A 21,122-nucleotide genomic window follows, 5' to 3' on the forward strand; every position below is an offset into this window, starting at 1 on the left:
GAAATGACTTAATATTCAAACATTACGCCATCGATAGGTAGAATACAGAAAGTGTATCTGTAACAGTAGATGTTCCCATTGACAAAATGAATCGTGTTCCCATCTTCAATTTTCCTGCAATTTCACCTATTTTTCATGCCTCATTAATTATCGAGGAAATGATACTATGATGGACAGCCGAGCACTAAAGTTTAATGCCAACAGCCTTCCACAAAGCAGATAACACCAGTAGCCAGCTTTTCAAGATCAATTAGCATAGTTTGTCTGTCAGAAATAAATTGCATCACGAAAGCATACCAAGACTACCTGGCTGTCAGAAATAAATTGTAGCAATAACACCAGTAGCCAGTTTTTTAAGATCAATTAGCATAATTTGAAGAAAGCTTAGCATGAATATTTGTATTCATCACTCTGTTAGAGCAAACTTTGGTTGGTTGCGGCAACAGCAGGTTGATGAATTTCATGTACTATCAGTACTGTGCAGGTGCATCCAAATCTGTATGATAGCAGAAAAATAATATAAGCAAGAAAACAAAGTACTTCCATGTAAAGAACCATAAAGAAAGGTTTAAAATAGGAGTTTAAAGAGAATCTTTGATGAAAAACCTCACAAAAAGTGACCAGAACTAAATCTTAGAACAGAGACAGATCTTGTGTCAGCATAAAAATGAAATGGCTATTCTACTAATTGAACGACCAATTAGATAGAGCATTGGCATTTCAAAACCTAATGTGGATAATAGCTAGTCATCTGAATGGATTAGAAGACATGAGGGAAATTATATATGAAGCGAAGCAGTACATCTAATTATCAAGATTTTAATCCCCAAATAAATCATCTGAATGGATTAGAAGACATGAGGGAAATTATATATGAAGCGAAGCAGTACATCTAATTATCAAGATTTTAATCCCCAAATAAACCTTCTAAAAGAACATGAGAATATCTCGTGGTCGCCTTCAATTGACAATCTGAGAACAAGATTTGCAAGAACATTTAGTATGCATATATGTTTTTCTTTTATCAATTTCCTTGGGAGTTGGCTAAAGTAACTCTCGTTGTATATAAGTGAACATAATTATGTATAGTCTAATAAGTAACTAACAAGGTATGCAAGTGAAATGTCCAGGTTGTGCAAACTTACAGCCTGAGATGGTTTCTCACGTGTAGAAAATGCAACAAAAGCAGACCCCTTGCAAACACCAAATCATTTTGGCACCGCTAATTGTTGTGTGCGTCAGGAGGGTTGAGGTGTGGCTGTTGCGACGAACGTGCACACGTCAATGCTTGGTGTCATCCAGGTCTGCGTGCGCCGTAGCAAACAGAAGAATCTTGCGCACCAGGACCCCCAATCCAGGAAACGGGAACAGAAAACTGAGATGCAGTTGAGTTTACCGACGAAGATAAAAGATTAGAAATATCATCAACAGAAGCTAAGCAAATAAGGGTTCATAAGGAAAGTAAACAAATAAAGTCAGTGTGGGTTACCTTTCAGTATCTGAATTAACAAACGCCACCCTTTCACCCAAGACAAGATCAATGATTAGCTACGTAGCTACTCAGCTAGTGTTGAGGTTCACAGTACATGGTAACAGATGACTAATCTTGATCCCCTTAGTCCGAACTATAACAATCTAATTAGAGTTGCCGTGGCAAAATAGAACCTTTCAGATGGTAACTGGGCAGTGGAATGAACAGGTAGAATTTTAATTCAGTAGCGCACTTGTCGTTTTACACAAATTCATGGACCATGATTCAGCTACCGAGTCAATTTCAAAACCCTATCTGTTTAATTCTCTCTGGTTTCTAGTGCGTGCGTGCGTGCGTGCGTGCTGCGTGCGTGCGTGCGTGCGTGCGTGATGTTGATGCCCAATTCATTCCATCCCCGAAACAAGCAAAATCATGAGTGCTGCAACCCACTTCTCAAACCAAACCCCCAAACAATGTACGAAGGAGAGAAGTCACATCTAAATCATCAGTTTAATTCACTGGAAGTGTGAAAAATTGAGAGTACTGTATAAACTACTTGGTTCGTCTTCCCATAATCAGTTCGTCCATTCACCCCAAAGGGAAATACCGCTATTTGCCTTGATTCTTGAACTGATGTGTAGCAACAGTGTTGTGAGTTTTGGGTGCCAAATCACCTAAAACCAAATAGATTTGAAGCAATGGAAACCTAAGAGTGCCACTGCCTACCGACCATCCCAGCACCAGCTTCTACTATTCTAGAACCGGGTTTAATTTTGAGCTCGAAAACCTTCCCCACCCAATTTCCACCGCCTCCGAGTTCAGAGTGGTGAGAAGGGCAGAAGGCACACACTACGGATGGCGCGGATTGGTAATCACGACGAAATGATAAAAATTGGGGCGATGGATAGGTGTGTTGGACCCGGGCAAGGTGACGACATCAGAGGAGGAGGACGAAGCCGGAGTCGTCGACCTCGAGCTCCTTCATGCCCAGCTCTAGGATCTAGTCCATCTACCTCCGGATCCAGGCAGGCACCGCCAGGCTCACGGGCTGTTTGATCCTAGCGTACGGGAAGGAAGGAGTTGCGCCCGAACCTGCGACCACCCAAGCCTCCTACGACGGACGCTGATCTGGTCGAGGACTCAGCTAGGAGGAGAAGACGCAGGAGAAGCACCTGAGACGGCAACACAGGGACCCAGGAGAGGAGGAGGTGAGTGGAGAGGGGATGCGCCGGATCCCCACCAGGCACAGCGACGGGCGCCATGCTCCTTCTCCAGAGGAGGAGGCGGCGCAGGGCAGAGGTGAACGGGGCAGAGAAAGCGCAGGAGAAGTGGCGGAGGTAGCGGCGCGTGGACGCGTAGCAGTTGTTGAGGAGAGCAATGCGACGACGAGGTTGCGTCTTGCGTGCGGGATTGGAGATTGCTTCGTGAGGAAGGGAAAGCAGATCAAGAGGCATGTGTTATCTGGCCGCTGCCCAATCAACCATCATTTTTTTTCTCCCAGCAATCTTTTTTTTTCAGCAATCTGTTTTGTCTTCCACCGATCCGACGTGGCACAGCCTAGGAAGCGCCCATGATGCACACGTTAATGTTTTGGATGGCCCATTGCCATGTGGCCCCTACTAATTAGGTTAGTTATAAATTAGTTACTTACATTTGTTTAGCCACTGTCACTGACCACTGGGCCCCACCTACTAATTAAGCTAACAAAATAATAAAATCAATCTGATACTAACTAGTTCAATGATGGGTGGACCCTGGTCAGCCCTTTGACTAGTCAAAGTTGACTAGTCAACTACTGAGTCAGTAGTTGACCAGGCCCACCAGTCAGCCTCTGGCTGGGTACACTTCTGGGTATCCATAGAATTTTCCCTTTTAATCGAATTAATTTAAATTTCATAAATGTCTAAAGCTTTAGAAAATCATATAAAATAAACCGTAGCTCGGATGAAAAAACTTTGTACATGAAAGTTGCTCAGAACGATGAGGCGAATCCGGTTACGCAGCCCGTTCGTCCGCCACACACCCCTAGCATACCGAACACGCAACTTTCCCCCTCCGGTTCACCGGTCCGAAAATGCGGAACACCGGGAATACTTTCCCGGATGTTTTCCCCCTTCGTCGGTATCACCTACTACCGCGATTGGGCACACCTAGCATCGTTACTTGTCCTGTCATGCATCGATATGCATCTGTTTGCATGGTATTCATTGTTTCTTCCCCCTCTTCTCTCCGATAGACTACGAGACCGACGTTGCTGCTGCCCAGTTCGACTACGGAGTTGACGACCCCTCCTTCTTGCCAGAGCAACCAGGCAAGCCCCCCCCCCCTTGATCACCAGATATCGCATATTCTTCTCTATACTGCTTGCATTAGAGTAGTGTAGCATGTTACTGTTCGGTTACTCCTATTCTGTTGCATAGCCTGTCATTGTTGCTACAGTCATTGATACCTTACACGCAATCCTAAATGCTTAGTATAGGATGCTAGTTTATCATCATTGGCCCTACATTCTTGTCAGCCTGCCTTGCTATACTATTGGGCCGTGATCACTCGGGAGGTGATCACGGGTATATACTATACATATATACATACTACAGATGGTGACTAAAGTCGGGTCCGCTCGAAGAGTACCCGCGAGTGATTCACGGATTGGGGGCTGAAAGGACCTTTGTCCCGACGGCCCTCTGTGTGGGTCTTTGTGGCGGAGCGACAGGGCAGGTTGAGACCACCTAGGCAAGAGGTGGGCTTGGCCCTGGTCGGCGTCCGCGGTTGCTTCATAATAACACGCTTAACGAGATCTTGGTATTTGATCCGAGTCTGGCCATTTGGTCTATACGCACTAACCATCTACGCGGGAGTAGTTATGGGTATCCCGACGTCGTGGTACCAGCCGAAGCCTTCTTGACGTCAGCGACGGAGCGGCGCGCGCCGGATTGGACTGGAACGCCTACTCTTGTATAAGGGAGGCTAGTTCTGCTTCCGGGCGCCCTCGCAACATGCAGGTGTGCAATGGGCGATGGGCCCGGACCCCTGCGCGCATAGGATTTAGACTGGCGTGTTGACCTCTCTGTTGTGCCTAGGTGGGGCTGCGACGTGTTGATCTTCCGAGGCCGGGCATGACCCAGGAAAGTGTGTCCGGCCAAATGGGATCGAGCGTGTTGGGTTATGTGGTGCATCCCTGCAGGGAAGTTTATCTATTCGAATAGCCGTGTCCCTTGGTAAAAGGACGACCCGGAGTTGTACCTTGACCTTATGACAACTAGAACCGGATACTTAATAAAACACACCCTTCCAAGTTCCACAGACAACCCGGTGATCGCTTTCCCACAGGGCGACGAGGGGAGGATCGCCGGGTAGGATTATGCTATGCGATGCTACTGGAGATGCTACTTGGAGATGCTACTTGGCGATGCTACTTGGAGGACTTTAGTCTACTCTCTTCTACATGCTGCAAGACGGAGGCTGCCAGAAGCGTAGTCTTCGACAGGATTAGTTATCCCCCTCTTATTCTGGCATTCTGCAGTTCAGTCCACTGATATGACCCTTTACACATATACCCATGCATATGTAGTGTAGTTCCTTGCTTGCGAGTACTTTGGATGAGTACTCACGGTTGCTTTCTCCCCCCTTTTCCCCCATTTCCTTTCTTTCTGGTTGTCGCAACCAGATGCTGGAGTCCAGGAGCCAGACGCCACCGTCGACGACGTCTCCTACTACGCTGGAGGTGCCTACTACTACGGGCAGCCCGCTGACGACGACCAGGAGTAGTTAGGAGGATCCCAGGCAGGAGGCCTGCGCCTCTTTCGATCTGTATCCCAGTTTGTGCTAGCCTTCTTAAGGCAAACTTGTTTAACTTATGTCTGTACTCAGATATTGTTGCTTCCGCTGACTTGTCTATGATCGAGCACTTGTATTCGAGCCCTCGAGGCCCCTTGCTTGTATTATGATGCTTGTATGACTTATTTATGTTTTAGAGTTGTGTTGTGATATCTTCCCGTGAGTCCCTGATCTTGATCGTACACGTTTGCGTGCATGATTAGTGTACGATTGAATCGGGGGCGTCACAGAAATACCCGAGCGTTTCTTTCCTTCCAAATGGTCCATGATACAAGCATGGTGAGAGAGGCCAAAGCTTGCCGGTTGGGGTTACGGTTGTCGGTTCTTTTGTCCCATCATTCGAAGACGAATTTGTCCATGTGCCACTCGGGCGTATCCATGTGCGCGAGACCAAGCAACTCAATGAGAGACTTCCATAGCCGAATCGTATAGCGACACTTGAAGAAAAGGTGGGCACCCGTTTCTTGTTCCCTATTGCAAAGCTTGCAGAGGCCACAATTTGGCCAACCTCGCCTCTCTAAACGATCGGCGGTCCAAATCCTATCTTGCAATGGAAACCATGCAAAAAAATTTGATCTTTGGAGGTGCTCATGCCTTCCAAACCATACGATCCAAGGGGGAAAAAGTCAAGCCAAGGAATAGAGCCTGGTACGCGGTGGCCGCCATCCCGACGTTCGCGTGCTTCCAAACGATGGTATCTTTGGTTTGCTCGCGCAGGTGAAAATCCTTTAGGAGCATCCATAGAGTGAAAAATTCCTGAATGTGGGCGGCGGAGACAATCGCGATGTGGCTGATCTTGAGGATCCAAGCGTTCCCCTTGAGGGCCTCACGAACCTTCCAGTTCTTTCTTGTCGAGGCCGCAAAGATGAGAGGTGCAATATCCTTGGTTTTGCGTCCAAGAAGCCACGGGGAGTCCAAAAAGGCGTTTTGGCGCCATCTCCCACCGTGATAGTCGTAGAGGCATAGAAAAACTCGTAGTCCTCCTCGGTGCAGGGGTTTCCCAGTCCAACCCATAATTTGCAGGGATCGTTCCATTCAAACCACAGCCACCGCAGCCGCAAAGCACGCGCAAATTTGTCGGTGTTGAGCACTCCAAGGCAGCCGTATTGTTTTGGTCTACAAACCACTTCCCAGGTAACCTTGCATTTGGCTCCCGTTGTCTTGTCTGCACCGGACCAAAGGAAAGCCCTCTCAATCTTGTTTAGGCTATCAAGAGAGCCTTGAGGCACGATGAGGGGCGTGATAGAGAACACCGCTTGGGAGGAGATGACCGACCTAACAAGCGTGGTACGACCAATGGTAGTGATGTTTTGTCCCTCCCAGGTCACCAGTTTCCCGGCTGCCTTATCCTCAAGGTATTGGAAATCCACCTTCTTTAACTGCCAAACTGAAAGTGGTAAGCCAAGGTATTTTACCGGGAATTCATGTATGAAACTATGTTGAATTTGATGTTTGAACTATGTTGAATGGACTAGTAGTTTGTCGTTTTAAGACATTTACATCTTCATTTTGGACCATCTATTGGAGTTGTTCTTTTGGACCATCAATTTGGACCATCTGTTGGAGTTGAGCTTTTTTCGAGCTCCAAAACGCATTTTTTGACGGTCCAAATTTTACATCTTCAATTTTAAACTGGCAAATTTTGGACCATCTATTGGACATGCTCTTATAGCTACTAATCCGATCGAGCTGAAATATCAACCTTTCTAGGGGGATGCGGATTCCAGACCCCTGCCAGAAGTTGTGCACAGGTCGAATTATTTTCAATCCTGTGCACCAAACGGAGAAGAGTTTGGCGATATTTACGCTCACCGCCACCTGAGCACTACTACTTGTGACTTATGGAGGAGTTATCTGCAATTATACGATTGCTGATGATTCGGCATGAAGATGAGGATCCGAGTCACTCACGAGAGTGAGGAAGATTAGGTAGGAATCGGGTGTGCATTCATGGCAACGTGGCAGTGTCCATTGAGAATGGCCCCAACCACTATTTCCATTTGGAATTATTGTGATATAAGAATATATATATTGCCAATCATTTAGCACATCACTACTTGCTTGCGGCTACTAGACAAATCTTCCGACGACTCCGCAAGTCCACATCACAACATGCATTATATAAAGATATACATATATGAAAAATCAGTGTAAGACCATCTTTTATTTTTTTTGCCGGGAGTGTAAGCTTGCACAGATATTAGAGATCACTAAAACAAGTGGAAAAGGGCATGGAGATATCAGAGATCACTAAAATAATGCAAATTCTTACTCCCTTGGGTTTGGTTTATAAGTCGGGCACGGATTTTGATCCCCACTTTAACTAGGAACACATGTATTTTATTTCACAAAAAGTACGATTTAGATTCCTTGTCAAATTTAGTTTCTAACTGTATAATTTTTGTGGCATATCACACACATTTTATTAGTCAAATCGAAGATCTAAAAACCTTGACTTATAAACTGAACCGGAGGGAGTAGATAAACTAATATGGATCAGGGGTTATACTAAATCAGTGATAATTAGTATGAATAGGAGTAATGAAATTTAAAAATTGTTTGTCAGAGATACTCTAGGTTTGTTTATTTGGACGCCTAGAGCAAAGATGTAGACATAATTTTGGACCAGGTTAGTAGCTCTCTGTACATGCCACAGAATTCATAATGGAACCTGCAGCAAACGGATGGAGCCAGGATTTTGAACTAGATTCAGTGCTCTCCTGAAAACAAGCGTTAACAGAGTAAAATTAGAATTACAACTTACGTAAGAGCATGTACGGCTAGTTAAACCGAGCTCCTGACCTATTCGCCATGGACGCGCACAGATGGACATTAAAACTTGGCATTTGCAACCACGGTTCCTAGTTTTAATAAAACACCTAATCCATGCAAACACATGCACGATCTATTATTTTGGACAAACATAGCTTTAGTGAACGCAAATACAAAATAGTTCATACTTAATAGTACATGTTCCAAATATAGTTTAAACATAAATATTGCTCATAGTGCATAATTGATAAAACAAACGACAAGTTTGCTGATTTTCAGTGTGTGTCCAATTATGCACTTGTTGATCTCACAGTTGTCGATGCATCTCCAGAAAGATTGATGTACTGGGATGCCTGGTCGGCGGCGGTGTGCGCTGGGGCGTCTCGTGGCGTAGCCCTGAGTTGGGGATGGCGTCGGAGCAACGATACTGGCGGAAGTCCGGTGGCGCCAGTGCAGAGGAGGGTGAACAGAGAAGAGGAGAGTGCTGCTCAGGCAGGAGAGGGGAGGCAGATATGACTGAATTGGCACGGGCCCCAGTGGTCAGTCCTACGTGACGTGCGAGCCTGGGGGCGTCTGTGTGTCCCATATACGCCTCGGATTTGGGCCGGATATAGGGAGTGCCGGTCAGTCCGAGTGTTTGGGCCGGATATGAGGAGACTGGTTAGGTGAGCTTTTTCATCCTGACGTTTGGGTGAGTACGGGGTATCCGGTTGTAGATACTCTAAAAAGCTAGTGGAACATCACAACTACCAGAAGATAAGGTAGCGTACTCACCAAATCCTTTTAATCAGGTTTTACTGCAGTAATGTAGTTTTCATCAAATCCTTGAACCTGACTGAAGACAAAATCCTAGAGGACAATGGTACTAAATTACTACTCCCTCCGTCCGAAAATACTTGTCATCAAACTAGATAAAAGGGGATGTATCTAGATGTATTTTAGTTATAGATACATCTCTTTTTATCCATTTTGATGACAAGTATTTTTGGACGGAGGGAATAGGTAATTGATTGATTTCATGTTCTTCATACAACAATAATTTCTCTTTCTTTTTTCGTTCAGTTTATACAGTACATTTTGGTTTTATATCTACGTGGATTTCAAATGTGTGCTAGTAAGACATGTTTTGGGGACTTGACCATGAAAAGAAAACATCCACAACATCAGATTGATGTTACAGGATCTATTATGAAATACTCCCTCCGTTCCATAATGTAGCGCACATAGATTTTTCGAAATGTCAAACTTTGCAAAGTTTGATCAAGTTTATAGAGAAAACTATTTGTATCTATAATACCAAAAATATAAATATGAAACTACATCTTACTATGAATGTAATTATATATATTTGGCATTCTAGATGTAATTATTGTTCTTACAAATTCGATCAAAGTTTGTGCAACTTTTCAAAAAATCTATATGTACAACACTATGAGACGGAGGAGAGGCTGGTTGGGGTTTTTTGGCGGGCCAGACCGGCCAGACGCGAGCGTGACAGTGATCCGGACGCCTGCAAAGCCTCCTAGTTTGTCTTCGATTTACAGAAAAAAGTACGTCCGGACCGTCTAGCGAACCGATACAGACCCGCGTTGGATGACACAACACGTCCGGACCGTGCGGTCTGAACGTATGCCGCCGGTTTGAAGGTTCACATTGGAGATGCCCTAATCCAATCGAGCTGAAATATCAACCTTTCTAGGGGGATGCGGATTCTAGACCCCCTCCCAGAAGTTGTACACAGATCGAATTATTATGAGTCTTGTGCACCCAACGGAGAAGAGTTTCTCAATATTTAGGCCCACTGCCACATGCGCACTACTACTTGTCACTTCTAGAGTATTTGCAATTATACGGTTGCTGATGATGCTTCGACATGGAGATGAGGATCCGAGTCAGTCACGAGAGTGAGGAAGATAGGGTAGGAATTGGGGGTACATTCATAGCGACGTGGCAGTGTTCCATTGAGAATGGCCTCAACTAATTTCCGTTTGGCATCATCATTGTGACATAAGTGTAAGATTATATATTGTCAATCATTAAGCACATCACTGCTTGCTTGCGGCTACTAGACAAATCTTCCGACGACTCCGCAATTCCACATCATAACATGCATTATATATAAAGATATACATATAAAAAATCAGTGTAGGCCTCTCTCTTTTTCTTTTCTTTTGCCGGGAGTGTAAGTTTACACATATATTAGAGATCACTAAAACAAGTGGAAAAGGCATGGAGGTATCGGAGATCAAATAATGCAAATTCTTACTCCCTTTGGCTCGGTTTATAAGTGTAGGCCTTCGCAGATACTCGCTCCATCCCGAATTACGTACTTGTCTTAGATTTGTCTAAAACTCTAGATAGAAATATAACTAAACACGTTTTAGTGTTAGGTACATCCGTATCTAGACAGATGTAAGACAAGTAATTTGGGATGGAGGTAATATCAAAGATCACTAAAACAAGTGTAAAAGGGCATGTATATACTGTAAATTCTTAGACAAATTAAGCAATTTTTATTGCCACATATAGGATAGTTAAAGTTGCTTATATTTATAATAAGGAGTTGAGAAATTGTTTGTAGAAGATACTCTAAGTTTCTTCATTTGGACACCTAGAGCAAAGATGAATGTGGCCAGAATTCCAGCCGGTGGAGAGATGAATTAATGTAGACATAATTTTGAACCAGGTTAGGAGCTCTCTGTACATGCCCCAAAATTCATATGGAACCGCAGCGAATGGATGGAGACAGGATTCTGAACTAGATTCAGTGCGCTCCTGAAAACAAGATTTAGCAGAGTAAAATTAGAATTACAACTTCAGAAGCAGTACGTAAGAAGCTAGAGGAACATCACAACTACCACAAGATAAGGTGGCGCACTCGCTCAAGTCCTTTTAATCAGGTTTAGCTACAGGAATCCTAGATAATAATGGTACTAAATTACTAGGTAATTGATTGATTTTCTGTTCGTCATGCAGCAATAATTTCTCTCCCCTTTTTTGTTCAGTTTCCGTAGTACATTCTGGTTTATATACTCCCCCGAGTTAGTGTATGTTGATTTAGAATGTGTGCTAGTAAAACATATTTTGGGGCTTGACATGATAAAAGAAAACATCCGCAACATCAAATCGATGTTACTAGATCTATTATGAAATACTCCCTCTGTAAAGAAATAAAAAAGCGTTTAAATCGCTAAAATAGTGATCTAAATGCTCTTATATTTCTTTACGAAGGGATTAATATTGTTTTTCAGGTTGCGTGGTTAATTAGCCTCACTTGTGGCAACATACTTTAATTAAATTTGATCAGAATGTTACTTCAAAAACCTTGTCAATATCTAGATCGACACCTATTGCAGTTCAGGTGCAGTGTTAAGCATATCCAAGTTTAAAGTTCACTAATCTGTATTGATTTTTCCAAAGTTTTCATATGTACTTCTATCCATTGTGGTGGTAAATATAAATCAAAATCACATCATAGCCAAGGGACCAAATGTTCCCCACTCTTTATTTTGCGACATCAGTAGCCTATCTACACAATGTCATCAACAAATTCTTTTGCAATCATCAAGGGGATATATGGACCACTCTCCTCCACATCAATATAGTAGACATAATTTAAGTGTGGCTGGCGTCTTTCCTTGCAACTTATTCAAAAAGATGTAATAAGATGGTTTGCTGTTCATGGTTGATTATGGCTGCATGTGGCGCCATGACTTTATTGTCATCCATCCATTATTGAGTGTCATGTTTTGTCCATTTCAGAAATGCTATTCAGTTACTTTCGATCCTAATCACTTTTCCTTTTTTTCCTAAAAAAGGGACTTCCTTCATGATGGTTATACATGCATTTTCCATGAAGCTGAAGTATGCTCAGACGTCTTTAATTCAAAAATTATTTTTCAATGACCATAAATGTAGGAAGTTCCATAGGATTGCATTTGCACACTGGTTCGTATAATATATTTTTCCATAGTCTCGGCTCTTGGTAAAATCCCTACAATTTTCAGTATAGTAAAACAACGTTTAGTCAAATTTCACATACATAGTTAATTGGACACCACAACAAATAAATCAAACAGTTAACTAAGCACCACATTGCAGAATAGAACATACTATATTGTAAAACTCTGCTCAAAGTAACATAAGGTGGAATACTAATTAAGTGTGAGTTCCAATTTTTACATCACACGTCGATATTTTTACACAAATTACCCCATTTAATATTTTCCTTATGGATTACCCCATTTAGTGATTATTTTTCATTTTGGCCACATTTAGCGAAAGTTTTGCCACCTTTTTAATCCTATTTAGCGATCTATTACATGAGCCCGCCCATCAGGTACATGTGTCGTGCCACGTTTCATTTTTCCTTCCGGCATTTTTCCCCATGCCCAAACTGGCCAAATGGCTTAGTCAAACACATTTTTTTTCTCATGGTCATCATGTGTGTGTACGCACCCCTTTGCCTTGATGAGTTACTCCTTCACGCCACAATTTCTTGTTCATAGTCTCAACCTCATTGGCGCATACCAGACATAACCCTATCAACGGTTTTTGTATGGCAAAGAAAAAAAAACACCACCAGAGAAACCATCGCAACCTAAAACACTGTAAAGGTACCCTAAAAAACACCGTAAAGGTGGTAAAAAAAAGGGGCAAAACTTTCGTTAGATTGGTAGTTCGAATGAAAAACTATTAAATGAGGTAATTAGCGTAAAAAGATCAAAGTATGTGGTAGAAACTAGAATTCACTCAATAAATTCACGGCCTGCCCTGTCCATGTGCATCTGGTTGAGATGGGTACGCCCAATTGGACCTATGCTATGTGCTGGGGCATCCATGGTTTTCCTGATAGAACTGTGTCCATCTATATGGTTGGTTATTCAATCTCCATCACATGTAACGCGGCATCATGACTGGTCCAAGGAACAGGCTGCCCTTGACTCAGCAGTGCATAGGATAAAGATAAGGTAAGCACACGGCCACATGCATCATGCATGGGAAGGTAACTAATTCAGCGGCGGCCTCAATTGGCACGAGTGGATCGCCAGAAAACCAAAAGAGCGTTGGCTGCGTCCTAGCTGGTTACTTACCGTGCCCTGCTGTCACCTGAGACGCCAATCTATCCTGGCTACGAATTACCAAAAAGGACACGGCTCCAGGGTGGCCACGGTAGAGCCTTGATGTATACTCCTATATCTGTGCGTATTTCTTGTATATAAGTTGCATTGCAAAAGAGAATACTCAATCAGCCTTGATGGAGTACGATATTTCCTTTGGAGTAATATAACCGCAACAGATTTGTGCGTATTTCTTGTATATTGCGGCCTTGATGGAGCACAAGATTTTTTTTTCGTTTTTATGTTTATTTATTTAAAATAATATAAATCGATGAGCAAACGACCGGCCAGAGAAGAGAAAAACCGGAATATGCCTTGGGTGCGATGCGGTGCCCTGGAAACGGCAGGCCGGGCCGCACGGGCAGTCTGGTCATACCGCGTCGACGTCCACGTGGTGTCCTCATCTCATCATCTCCTTTCCTTTCCTAACCTCCTCCGCTCCGCGCCCTCCGCCCCTCGATATATAAAACGCGCGGTCGCCGGAGGCCGCTCACCTCACAACCCCAACACACTCGGAACCCGACTCAACCCCGTAAGCCCCAAGAAAAGGAGAGAAGCAGAGCCCGCGTGCCGCGCCGGCGCAAGTCTCTCGGCTCCCGTCTGCTCGTCTCCGCGGCGGCGCCGGAAGGTACGGCGGCTAGCTCTCTTCCCTATCTCCTCTGCTTCCTTTCCTGACGCGTGCCTGCGTTGGATCTCGTCGTCGGTCCGTCCGTGGGGTTCAACTTTTCTTGATTGCCAATATTATGCATTGTGATGTCGATGGATCTTCTTGAGAAAGAAGAAAATCTCTGGCGTGCCGATAGGCCGATAGGGGCACATTGATTGGACAAGGGGGAAAACCGAGCCTTCTGTTCCGTGCTAGTTCGCCTAGATTTTGGAGTTCTCCGTTGTCTGGTTTTCTCTCGGTTCAGCCCGGAGTTGGTACATTCTTCCAATCATCTGCGCACCATGCGGTCAGATTTCGAAATTCGCCTCAGCTTTTCTGGAAGGGTCCTGCTAGATGTCGAATCATTAGAAGCACAAAGGTAGCACGGTTTTCTCTGTTTTCTTGTGGGATACTGGGATCCTAATCTCATCATGTGATTTGTCCCTCTTGCTGGATTGTTGGTAGACGCCGTCTTCTCCCGATACCTAGTTAGTTAGAGGTGATCACGGTTTCACAAGTCATAGCGATTCAGACCTGATGATGAAGGAGTCACTTAATATTTTTTTATCTTTGAACTCTGAATTACATGCAGGCTTAGTAGTAATTGTTTTGTTTGCTCCTGAGCAACTTATGCCTGAATTCGATTTTCTTTCCATCCATCTGTAGACTGTAGTTTCTTCAATCATTCATACTAGTACTTATCATTTTTTTTTTTGAACGGTCAGGGGGGGGGGGGGATTATTCCCCACCTGAATATATTGCTCAAAGTGGCCAAAATGCCAAGTGTTTGATCCAGTTTATAAGGAAAACCGGATCGAAAGTAGTACTTATCCTTATTACTACGTATTATTAAATCTGTGTCTGCCAAATCTGAAGGTTACTTGTTTTTCAGGGAATTCATTAAAAACAAGAAATCAAAGTCTCAAGGAATGCTGAAAGATGTGCTTGCATAGGAGAGATTTCTTCTGCGAGACCAAGAACATCACCACTCTGCGTGGGCCCATTTGGTCACCTCTTGATGTGAGCAGCCACCTTGCCTGCATCAACTCCACGCCATTCAGACTCCGCTATGACGAATCCACCAGAGTGCTGGATCATGACTTCGGGGAGGCTGGCTGAAGTGTCGTAGCATATTTAAGTGGTAGCCACAAGAATACTGATTTATACTCTTGAAGGCATGGAGAACAGTGGGAAGATCGTCATGGGGAGGTATGAGCTGGGGAGATTGTTAGGGAAAGGAGCATTTGGCAAGGTGCACTACGCCAAGAACCTGGAGTCAAACCGAGGTGTCGCCATAAAGATTTTGGACAAGGAGAAGGTGCTCAAGGTTGGGCTCGCGGAGCAGGTCAGGCGTGAGATCACAACCATGCGGTTGGTAACGCACAAAAGCATTGTTCAGCTCCATGAGGTCATGGCGACACGAAGCAAGATCTACTTCGTCATGGAGTACATGAAAGGCGGTGAGCTCTTTGACAAGGTTTCCAAGGCTGGCAAGCTCACCGAGGGTGCTGCACACAAGTATTTCCAGCAGCTCATCAGTGCAGTGGATTACTGCCACAGCCGAGGCGTGTATCACCGGGACTTGAAGCCTGAGAACCTACTCCTTGATGGGAATGAAAACCTGAAGGTTTCTGATTTTGGGCTGAGTGCACTTTCAGAATCGAAGAGGCAAGATGGCTTGCTCCACACCACCTGTGGATCGCCTGCATATGTGGCTCCAGAGGTGATCAGCAAGGGAGGCTATGATGGTGCAAAATCAGATATCTGGTCTTGCGGTGTCATCCTGTTTGTTCTTGTTGCTGGTTACCTCCCTTTCCAAGGTCAGAACTTGATAGAGATGTACCGGAAGATTGAGAAAGGCGATTTCAGGTGCCCCGGTTGGGTTTCCCAAAAACTTCAGAAGCTGTTGTACAAGATCATGGACCCTGATCCGAACAAGAGGATATCGATCCAGAAGATAAAGGAGTCAACCTGGTTCCGGAAAGGTCCCGGGGAGAACCTTACAGCGAAGGAGAGACTGCCAAGTGATGCTGCTCCAACACTTGGTGTGAAGCGCAGGAAGAACAGCCATGAAGATGCGAAGCCCTTGGCGGTGACAAATTTAAATGCCTTTGAAATCATCTCTTTCTCCACAGGGTTTGACCTCTCTGGCCTATTCGTCGAGAAGGAGAGCAAAAAGGAAGCAAGGTTCGCTTCAGAACAGCCTGCCTCAGCCATTGTCTCAAAGCTGGAAGCCGTCGCAAAGACCCTGAATCTCAGGGTGAGGAAGAAGGATAATGGTGTCGTCAAGATGCAAGTGAGGAAGGAAGGCAGGAATGGTGTTCTTCAGTTTGACTCGGAGATCTTTGAGATCAGCCCCTCGTACCATCTCATTGAGATGAAACAAACAAGCGGTGATTCACTGGAGTACCAGAAGTTATTGGAGGAGGGCATCCGGCCAGCACTGAAGGACATTTGTCTGGGCATGGCATGGGGCTGATGGTCAGCAGGAACATCAAGGGTAGCTTTAGATGTCTCACTTATTATGTTTAGTTCCGCATTTTTTTTTGCTTTTCAGCTCAAGTAATTGTGTTATATACTCTACATGAGTGTGCTCTTTGTCACAAATAAATTGTTCCTTCTTCTGTATTTGACAAGTAATAACTGTTGCTAAGCTGAGGCCATGGATTAAGCTGTTTCTTTGCTGTAACATATATCATAATGAAATACATATTGATATGCTTTGTAAATCTTGTTTATGTACTGAACTACTAATGCCTTTTTTGGTCAAATACTGTGCCGAGCATAAACAGATAAGGTCATATGCTGACGGTGTCATTATATCACTGGATACTGAATTCAGTATGCAGGTGATGACCACTTAAGAAGAAATCATCATACTACTAAAAGTTTCCCCCCCTGGAAACAGGACACTAGCATTTGGTGCTTTGCTGCCGTATGCATCTTCTCGATGACCAGACTGTCCCAATAAGCGGACTTCCATCAGGCAGAAACACTTGCACAATCAGTAGTAGAGTACTAGTAGATTAGGAATGCAGCGTATAAACATGCAACTTGCAAGTTCACTGGAAGTAAATTGACAAACAAATCACATATATGATAAAATAACATACTAAGCAGGATCAATGTACTTCACGTGTTGACTAAGCCTAATCAAGAAAATATTGTAGCTCCAGCTGCAAGTTAAAGAGGTTGTCCCTATCCAACAGCTCATTGGCTAAGTCTTATCTAGAAAATATTGTAGCTCCAGCTGCAAGTTAAAGAGATTGTCCCTATCCAACAGCCCATTTTCACACTGGTAATAGCCAGCCAAGCAACTTTCTGAAGAGCAAAGCAGGGTGGGAGTAATACAGGATATGATGCTCTGAAGTTTCAATATTGAAAAAACTTCCTCCTGATGGGCATCATCAAGAACGGGCAGGACGTCACCACTGCCACCCTGGATGCCTTCGCTGTAAAGTTCAAAGAGCAGCTTCCTCCTGATGTAATTGTGGCCATGAGAGAGTTCTTTGAGCTAGACAATGGGGCTGTTACAGCGGTGGAAGATGCTCTGATCGAGCATGGTGGAGCGGGGGTCCTCGACGCTGTGGGAGCAGATGTTGCCGCGGACTCGCTGGATGTGAATGCCTGAGGTTTAGATCATGTAGTAGCTGCTGCTGGGTGCGTTGTTCCTCATGTTAGCGCAACATCTGTTGTTTTGTAAGGGTATGTTCCAGTTCAAGGGCAATAGCTCTATTTGTGGAAGAACTACAACTCTGTACGTGGTTTGTACTAGTTCAAGGGCAATAGCTCATGTTAGTGCAACTCTGTACGTGGTTTTTAGTGGCGGCCCTTCGTCCATTTGGTCTTGTGCTAGTCCATGCTTCCATCTTGTTCATGCTTGTGTGCGCCCCCATCATGGGCTTCATCCAAACCTCCAGGGCCACCTTACTTTCCAATGACAGTACAACCGATAAACACAATTAGCTGGAATGTGCGGGGGCTTAATTGCCCAGACCGAAGAGCTACTGTTAAAGCAACGCTTGCCGACTCCTCCTGCCAGCTTGTCTGTCTTCAGGAGACTAAGTTGAATGTTGTCGACAAATTCATCGTTGCGTCACTTGGGGGAAACAGACTGGGTGGCTTTGCCCAGCGTCCGGCGAACGGAACTAGGGGCGGTATCCTATTGCTATGGGATGAGAATCTACTTGATGCTTCTGACTTTGTCACATCTGCATACTGTATTTCTGCCACGTTCTGTATACGTGCTTCTGGCTCCTGCTTCAAGCTCACTTCGGTCTATGGCCCTACTGATTCCTCGTGCAAAGACGCTTTTTTTGCGGAGTTGCTCAACCACAAACCACCTCCGGATGTGGCTTGGTTGGTTGCCGGGGACTTTAACCAAATTCACCGAGCCAGGGATAAGAACAAGAGGAACGTCAACACGAGTAGAATTAAACGCTTCCGCTCGACGCTTCATTCCTGTGAACTCAAGGAAATCCACCTCCAGAACAGACGCTTCACTTGGAGCAACGAACGCGCCAATCCCACCTTGTGCAAGCTTGATTCCTTCTTCTATAATGCCGAGTGGGACACCACTCACAACAATCACTTGCTACATGCCCTGTCATCTTCCCTCTCTGACCATTGCCCTCTGTTGCTCGCCGATGACAAGGGCCCTAGGCGCCCGCGTACATTCAGATTTGAGAATTTCTTGGTATCTTTGCCCGGATTTCACGAGGTCGTTCTTGATGCTTGGGCGGAGCGGGTGAGTCATTCTGAACCGTACCAGGTCCTCCACCATAAGCTCAAAAAAAGGGCGCTCCGCCTTGCTCAGTGGAGCAAGTGTTGGGGAACGTAGTAATTTCAACAGTTTTCCTACGCACACGCAAGATCATGGTGATGCATAGCAACGAGAGGGGAGAGTGTTGTCTACGTACCCTCGTAGACCGAAGCGGAAGCGTTGACGCAACGTAGAGGAAGTAGTCGTACGTCTTCCCGGTCCAACCGATCCAAGCACCGTTACTCCGGCACCTCCGAGTTCTTGACACACGTACATCTCGATGACGCACCCCGAACTCCGATCCAGCAGAGGTACAGGGAGGAGTTCCGTCAGCACGACGGCGTGGTGACGATCTTGATGTTCAACTGTCGCAGGGCTTCGCCTAAGCACCGCTACAATATGACCGAGGTGTAATGTCGTGGAGGGGGGCACCGCACACGGCTAAGGAACGATCACGATGATCAACTTGTGTGTCTATAGGGTGCCCCCCGCCCCCGTATATAAAGGAGGGAGGGAGGAGGGGGCCGGCCAAGAGGGGAGGCGCGCCCTAGGGGGGGCAAACCTACTTGGAGTAGGAGAGGGAAGGAAGAGGGGGGAGGAAAGAAGGAAAGGGGGCCGGCCCCCCTCCCAATTCGGATTGGGCTTGGGGGGGGCGCCCCCTCCTTTGCTCCTTCTTCCTCCCTTCCACTAAGGCCCAATAAGGCCCATATACTTACCGGGGGGTTCCGGTAACCTCCCGGAACTCCGGTATAATCCCAATCTCATCCGGAACCTTTCCGGTGTCCAAATATATCCGTCCAATATATCAATCTTTATGTCTCGACCATTTCGAGACTCCTCGTCATGTCCGTGATCACATCCGGGGCTCCGAACAACCTTCGGTACATCAAAATATATAAACTCATAATATAACTGTCATCGAAACCTTAAGCGTGCGGACACTATGGTTCGAGAACAATGTAGACATGACCGAGACACGTCTCCGGTCAATAACCAATAGCGGGACCTGGATGCCCATATTGGTTCCTACATATTCTACGAAGATCTTTATCGGTCAGACCGCATAACAACATACGTTGTTCCTTTTGTCATCGGTATGTTACTTGCCCGAGATTCGATCGTCGGTATCCAATACCTAGTTCAATCTCGTTACCGGCAAGTCTCTTTACTCGTTCCGTAATACATCATCTCGCAACTAACTCATTAGCTGCAATGCTTGCAAGGCTTAAATGATGTGCATTACCGAGAGGGCCTAGAGATACCTCTCCGACATTCGGAGTGACAAATCCTAATCTTGAAATACGCCAAACCAACAAGTACCTTTGGAGACACCTGTAGAGCACCTTTATAATCACCCAGTTACGTTGTGACGTTTGGTAGCACACAAAGTGTTCCTCCGGTAAACGGGAGTTGCATAATCTCATAGTCATAGGAACATGTATAAGTCATGAAGAAAGCAATAGCAACATACTAAACGATCGGGTGCTTAGCTAACTGAATGGGTCATGTCAATCAGATCATTCAACTAATGATGTGATCCCGTTAATCAAATAACAAATCTTTGTCCATGGCTAGGAAACATAACCATCTTTGATTAACAAGCTAGTCAAGTAGAGGCATACTAGTGACACTCTGTTTGTCTATATATTCACACATGTATTATGTTTCCGGTTAATACAATTCTAGCATGAATAATAAAAATTTATCATGATATAAGGAAATAAATAATAACTTTATTATTGCCTCTAGGGCATATTTCCTTCAGTCTCCCACTTGCACTAGAGTCAATAATCTAGATCACATCACAATGTGATTAACATCGATAGTTCACATCATCATGTGATTAACACCCATAGTTCACATCACCATGTGACCAACACCCAAAGGGTTTACTAGATTCAGTAATCTAGTTCACATCGCTATGTGATTAACACCCAAAGAGTACTAAGGTGTGATCATGTTTTGCTTGTAAGAGAATCTTAGTCAACGGGTCTTTCACATTCAGATCCGTTATGTATTTTGCAATTTTCTATGTCTACAATGCTCTGCACGGAGCTACTCTAGCTAATTGCTCCCACTTTCAATATGTATCCAGATCGAGACTTAGAGTCATCCAGATTGGTGTCAAAACTTGCATCGACGTAACCCTTTACGACGAACCTTTTGTCACTTCCATAATCGAGAAACATATCCTTATTCCACTAAGGATAATTTTGACCGATGTCCAGTGATCTACTCCTAGATCACTATTGTACTCCCTTGCCAAACTCAGTGTAGGGTATACAATAGATCTGGTACACAGCATGGCATACTTTATAGAACCTATGGCCAAGGCATAGGGAATGACTTTCATTCTCTTTCTATCTTCTGCCGTGGTCGGGTTTTGAGTCTTACTCAATTTCACACCTTGTAACATAGGCAAGAACTCTTTCTTTGACTGTTCCATTTTGAACTACTTCAAAATCTTGTCAAGGTATGTACTCATTGAAAAAACTTATCAAGCGTCTTGATCTA

General features: G+C 44.7%; 1 long non-coding RNA gene and 1 pseudogene across 2 annotated transcripts; one reads left to right on the forward strand and one right to left on the reverse strand.

Annotated features, from left to right (window-relative positions):
* Positions 1-4: 4 nt before the first annotated feature.
* LOC123111365 (uncharacterized) lies at positions 5-3,399 on the reverse strand. Its single transcript, XR_006454424.1, has 2 exons — positions 1,146-3,399; positions 5-496 (listed from the first exon to the last, which is right to left on the reverse strand). It is a non-coding gene; the product is annotated as an uncharacterized lncRNA (long non-coding RNA).
* A 10,242-nt stretch (positions 3,400-13,641) lies between these two features.
* On the forward strand, positions 13,642-16,474 carry LOC123111367 (CBL-interacting protein kinase 15-like; annotated as a pseudogene). Its single transcript, XR_006454427.1, has 2 exons — positions 13,642-13,828; positions 14,739-16,474. The product of XR_006454427.1 is annotated as a CBL-interacting protein kinase 15-like (transcript).
* Positions 16,475-21,122: the final 4,648 nt, after the last annotated feature.

This window comes from Triticum aestivum, chromosome 5B, assembly GCF_018294505.1.
Source record: "Triticum aestivum cultivar Chinese Spring chromosome 5B, IWGSC CS RefSeq v2.1, whole genome shotgun sequence".
Taxonomy (NCBI): domain Eukaryota; kingdom Viridiplantae; phylum Streptophyta; class Magnoliopsida; order Poales; family Poaceae; genus Triticum; species Triticum aestivum.